Consider the following 5,665-nt stretch of genomic DNA (forward strand, 5'->3'; position numbering starts at 1 on the left):
GCCATTCCCCAGTTGATAAATGGTCAAAGGATATGAACAGGCAGTTTTTAGAAGAAATCAAAGCTATCTATAGTCATATGAAAAAATGCTCTAAATCGCTATTGATTACAGAAATGCAAATTAAAACAACTCTGAGGTACCACCTCTCACCAGCAGATTGGCTAATATGACAGAAAAGGAAAATGACAAATGTTGGAGAGGATGTGGGAAAACTGGGACACTACTGTACTGTTGGTGATCTAACCATTCTAGAGAGCAATTTGGAATGATGCCCAAATGGCTACAAAACTGTGCCTACCCTTTGACCCAGTAATACCACTACCAGGTCTGTATCCCAAAGAGAGTTTGAAAAATAAAAAAAGGAGGAAAAGGACTCACATGCACAAAAATATTTATAGCAGCTCTTTTTGTGGTGGCAAAGAATTTGAAATAGGCTATCCATCAACTGGGGAATGACTGAACAAGTTGTGGTATATGATTGTGATGGAATATTGTTGTGCTGTCAGAAATGGTGAGCAGGAGGCTTTTCAGAAAAGCCTGAAAAGACTAAAGTGAACTGATGCAAAGTGCAGTGAGCAGAACCAGGGTAACATTGTATTGTGCAATGATCAACTGTGAACGACTCAGCTATTTTCAGCCATACAATGATCTAAGACATTCCGAAGAACTTATGATGAAAAATGCTATCCACCTCCAGAGAAAGGACTTATGAAGTCTGAATGCAGATCAAAACATACTTTTTTCTTTTACTTTCTTTATTTTTCTTGTGTTTTCTTTCACAACATGACTAATATGGAAATATATTTTGCATGATTGCACATGTATAACCTATATCAAACTACTTGCCTTCTCAATGAGGGGGCAGGGATGAAGGAGGGAATTCGGAACTCAAAATTTAAAAAAATGAATGTTAAAATTTTTTACACGTACTTGGAAAATATTAAAATATTTGGGTACATATAAAAACAAATTTAACATTCTTTTTTTAAAAAACTGAGTTTTGAATTCTTTCCCATACTCCCTACCTTCCCCTGGGGAAAATTTTTAGAGAAGGTAACAAAGTTTAAATCTGACGTCATCGCCCCTCCCCGCTGCCATGCCGCAGCCGGAAGTGACGCGCTTCTCTTGAGGAGGATGCGCTTCTCTTGAGCAAGACCCTGAGTCTCCTCATTTCGCTCTGTGGGGCAGCTGGAGCAGCTGTAGAGGCGACTGCGCAGGCGCAGTTTGTGGCCTAACTCATGGCTAATGAAAAGAATTCTTGGAGAGTGAAAACTTTAGATGAAATTCTTCAGGAGAGGAAGCGAAGGAAGGAACAGGAAGAGATGACAGAGGCAAAACGCGTTAAATGTTCGGATGTTCAGGATTCCCTTGAAGAGGGAGAGCTGAGAGATCCAGGCTGGGGGACAGGGATCAGGAACCCCCCTCTCAGGACGGAAGATTTCGTGAAATATATCGAGGAAGAAGATGCCTTCTGGGCCCTCAAACCCTCCCAGCACGTCACAAAAGGAAAAAGCTCCTCACGGGAAAGAGGAGAAAAGGATGGAGACACGTCGGCGTCGCAGTCATTCAGCACAGGGGTTGAGGCGTGCCAGGGTGGAAGAGAAAGAGCGAGAAAAGGAGCGAAGAGGCCTCGGGAGGAGCAGCAGGAGAAAGCCGGGCGGGAATGGGAGAGGTGGAGAAGGAGGGAGAGGGCTCGAGAACGTTCCAGGAGGCAGAGAGAGCATGTTGAACCGCAGCAGCAAAAGAGGGAGTGAGAGAGGAAGATGAGGGAGAAGCAGAAGGAGCCCAGGGAACAAGAGAGGCGCAAAGAGCGAGAGGCCAGAAGACAAGCTTCTGTACATCTCAGAACAGTGAGAAAAGTAAAAAGAAGTCACTGGAGTCCGAGCCTATCACTCCAGCAGCCAGAGATTTGAGCAAGGGGATGGCAGGAAGCCAGTCAAAGAGGAGAAACTGGAAGAGAGGGAGCTCCTTTCTGATTTACAAGAAATTAGTGGCAAGGAGAGGAAGACCAGCTCAGCTGAGTCCTCATGGGCAGAGTCAGGAACTGGCCCTGTGGAGGAAGAAGAGAGCAGTAGTGAGAAATCAGAAGAGGAGGAGGAGACAGGAAGCAATTCTGAGGAAGTATCTGAGCAGTCTGTTGAAGGGGTGAGTGAAGAGGAAGAGCAAGAGAATGAAAACCATATCTTAGTTGTTACAGAATCAAGTTTTGACCACGATTTGGGAGAGACCAAAGAAGGTGAAGAAGTGGGTTTTAGGGGACCACAATCCAATGGCATGATAGAAGATTATGTTTCCGACTCTCCAATCTTAGCTCTCATGGAGCTGAAACAGGAGCTGCCCAAATACCTCCCTACCCTCCAGGGTTGTTGGAGTGTGCAAGAATTCCAGTATCTGAACAGGATTGGAGAAGGCACATATGGTGTGGTATACAGAGCAAAGGACAAAAAGACCAATGAAATTGTGGCTCTGAAACGGTTGAAAATGGAAAAGGAGAAAGGTTTCCCAGTTACCTCCCTCAGGGAAATCGGTCCCATTCAGAAAGTTCAGCACCCAAACATTGTCACTCTCTGGGAGATTGTGGTAGGCAGCAGCACTGACCAGATCTACATGGTAATGAATTATGTGGAACAAGACCTCAAGAGACTCAGAGAGACCGTGAAGCAGCCCTTCCTGCCAGGGGAAGTGAAGACTTTTGGGGGGTGAAACATCTTCACGACAATTGAATTCTTCACAGGGACCTCAAGACTTCCAACTTGCTCCTCAGTCACACAGGCATTTTAAAAATTGGTGATTTGGGGCTGGCGAGAAATATGGCTCCCCAGTAAAAGCTTACACTTCCATGGCAGTGACCCGTGGATGCCAGGCCCCTCAGTTGTTACTGGGAGCCAAAGGATATTCCACTGAGATAGACATGTGGTTAGTGGGATGTATATTTGGAGAGCTGTTAACTCAGAAGCCTCTATTTCCAGGGAACTCAGAGATTGACCAGATCAGCAAAGTTTTTAAGGACCTGGGAACTCCCAGTAAGAAGATTTGGCCTGGTTATCATGACCTTCCAGTAGTGAAGAAAACAACTTTTGTAAAATATCCCTGTAATAACTTAAAGAAAAGATTTGGGTCTTCTCTCTCTGACCAGGGCTTCAATCTGATGAAAAAGTTCTTGACATACAATCCTAGCTGGAGGATCAACGAAGAAGATAGCCTGTGTCATGAATACTTCAGAGAAACCTGCCTTCCCTTTGACCCTTCCGTGTTTCCCACATGGCTGGCCAAGAGTGAGCAGCAGAGGGTTTAGCATGGCACCAGCCCATGGCTTCCAAAAGGAGGACTTGATTACAGCCAGCTGGGGGACGATGACTTCAAAGACCTGGCTGCTATCTCATCATCACCAGTCATGGAATATCTGCGGCTGGTAAGCTTCAGCCTCAAGTTTTCAGCTCCCTACCAGGCCACAGGGCTAAGCAAAACCTGATAGTAGAGCTGCGGCCGGACTATGGCTGCGAGCACGTGTGAGCACTCGGAGGTGGAGGGACTGGAGGGCGTGATTGTCCACACCCGCTTGCCCCTCCATGGAAACACATGCAGCTTAGGAGGGCAGAGAGGTTGGGGACGTCCAGAAGAACTGGGAACTTGTGTGTTAACGCGATTATTACATGATTTAACCAACTGGAGTTTCTCTGTTGACCCTTCCCTTCTGGGCCTCGCCATGCTGGGGGTGGGGTGGGAAGACTTTTTAGGGGAGCTGAGCTGGTGCCCGAGCCCCCGCCCGGCCGTCCCTGCGGTCACCCTTGAGTGCCGCCGCTCCCTCCCGTGCGCGGAGAGGCTGCGTACAAAGGCCCGAGTGTTGCGAATCAAGTCCGTTTTGTCTTCGCAGTAAAACTGAAGTCGAGGAAGGTTTTTTCTTCTTCCTGGAGACACCGTGCCCCGTTTCCAGCCCCGCGGGGACGGCGCGCGATCCCCTGGCCCATTTGTTGGGAAGCCAGAACAAAAGAGACTTTATTGTCCGGGGAGTCGAGAGTGATAGGCGCCGCGGTTCTGGGGGCAGCCAGCCCCGTGCAGGGAGCATGGGCATGGGCATAGGTATTGGGTGGGGGGGAGGGTTTACAAGGGGAACGGAGACTGCGGGGCCGTGCCATCGCTTGCTGCCCGACGTTCTTGGAGCCCTCTTCCCACTGTTAGACTTGGGCCCCTCGACCCTTCCTGAATCCCCCAGCCCTAACCTCTCCTGTGCTCCCTACCCTACCCTCGTTCCCTACCCCTTCTCCCTCCCCCACCTCCAGCTCACACCTTCTCCCCTGGGCCCCATCTTGTCAGGCAGGAAACTTCAGATAGGCTCACACTGACTGGCTCAGGGGGAGAATGAGTTCTTCTTACCCTCCATTTACTGTTTTAAAGAGGGAGATACTTCATTCGGTCTGTTCATTCGTTGATTCACTTAAACGTTCGTTTAGAGCTGGAGGGGAAGGCAGCATGTGGTACAGAATAGCATATAGTGCAAGAAGATGGGTTCAAATACCCTGCCCCACTGTGGCTTGGGAGCGTATGATCCAGGACAAGTCACTTAACATCTCTGGGCCTCAGTTTCCTCATCTGTAAAATGGACTTGATAGCTCTAAATCTATTATCTTACCATTAGATGACTTTTATGGCTCCTACCAGCTCTAGATCCTATGAGGATTCTCTTTCCTAACAGTGTGAAGTCCGTGGCTGGCAGCGATAATTTCTCTATTTGTATGCCCCAGTGCCGAGAGCGAGGCAGGTACTTAATAAATGATTGAGAGTTGATTGGTTTTTTGTTCGACTTATTTTTTGTTTGTGATGTTACTAATATAGAAAACGCCCAGGGAGGAAACTGCCCTTCACAAGTGCAGATCATCACCTCCACAACTTGCAGTTTTAGAGAATTGCCCAGGATACTGAGGCAAAGTGACTTGTCCAGAGTCACACTGCCTGTATGTGTGAGGCAGGACAGGAACCCTTCCCAGTTCTGTGGCTGGTTTTCTTTGCACAATGGCACTGCCTCTCTTGATTGGTTTTTCAGGTGCACTTAATGCAAATGCCTCCCCTCAGTGCATTATCTCCAGTCTATGCTCCATACATCCTGTCTGTACATAGTATTTTCATGTTATCTTCCCCCATCTGACTAAATCTCTTGGAGAGCAGGAATTGTGTTTTTACTCCCCACCCTCAATCCCACCATGGAGGCTAGATACCTTTAAAATAACTTCCTGTACTAAATTGCTTCTTGGCTCATGAAAGGCATTTCTAATGGTCAGAGCTGTAACTAAGGTAGAGTGACTAGAGCTTTGACCCAGGGTTGTTATAGTAGAAGAGAAACAACAGCTCTGCACCAAATTTGCCAGAAATAATTAGTTAAAATAGGAACTACCCAAGCACCTTCTCTAAAGGATCTATGTCTCCCCTTCCACTTACCTGACAACTGTATGGTTCTTAAGAAGTTGATTTGTGGGCACATTTCATACTGCTGGTCCTAGTTTTATTTTAGGCTACTTAGAGTGCTTCTGATGGTGGAAATAGAAGCCTGTGGAGGAGGAATTTTGGGGGAAAGGGGAGGGAGGAGGTCTGTTCAAATATCCAAATCATATTTCAAGTAAATAGAGGCCTGGCTGAAACACTAGAATTTGAGTCTTTAGCAAAGGGGCTA

The 5,665-nt window shown here is 47.1% G+C and overlaps 1 pseudogene; it reads left to right on the plus strand.

Moving 5' to 3' along the window:
- The first annotated feature begins 1,238 nt into the window (after nt 1–1,238).
- Nucleotides 1,239–3,996, plus strand: LOC110212280 (cyclin-dependent kinase 11B pseudogene; annotated as a pseudogene).
- Nucleotides 3,997–5,665: the final 1,669 nt, after the last annotated feature.

The sequence above is a fragment of the Phascolarctos cinereus genome, unplaced genomic scaffold (assembly GCF_003287225.1).
Source record: "Phascolarctos cinereus isolate Bilbo 61053 unplaced genomic scaffold, phaCin_HiC Scaffold_9;HRSCAF=440, whole genome shotgun sequence".
Classification (NCBI taxonomy): domain Eukaryota; kingdom Metazoa; phylum Chordata; class Mammalia; order Diprotodontia; family Phascolarctidae; genus Phascolarctos; species Phascolarctos cinereus.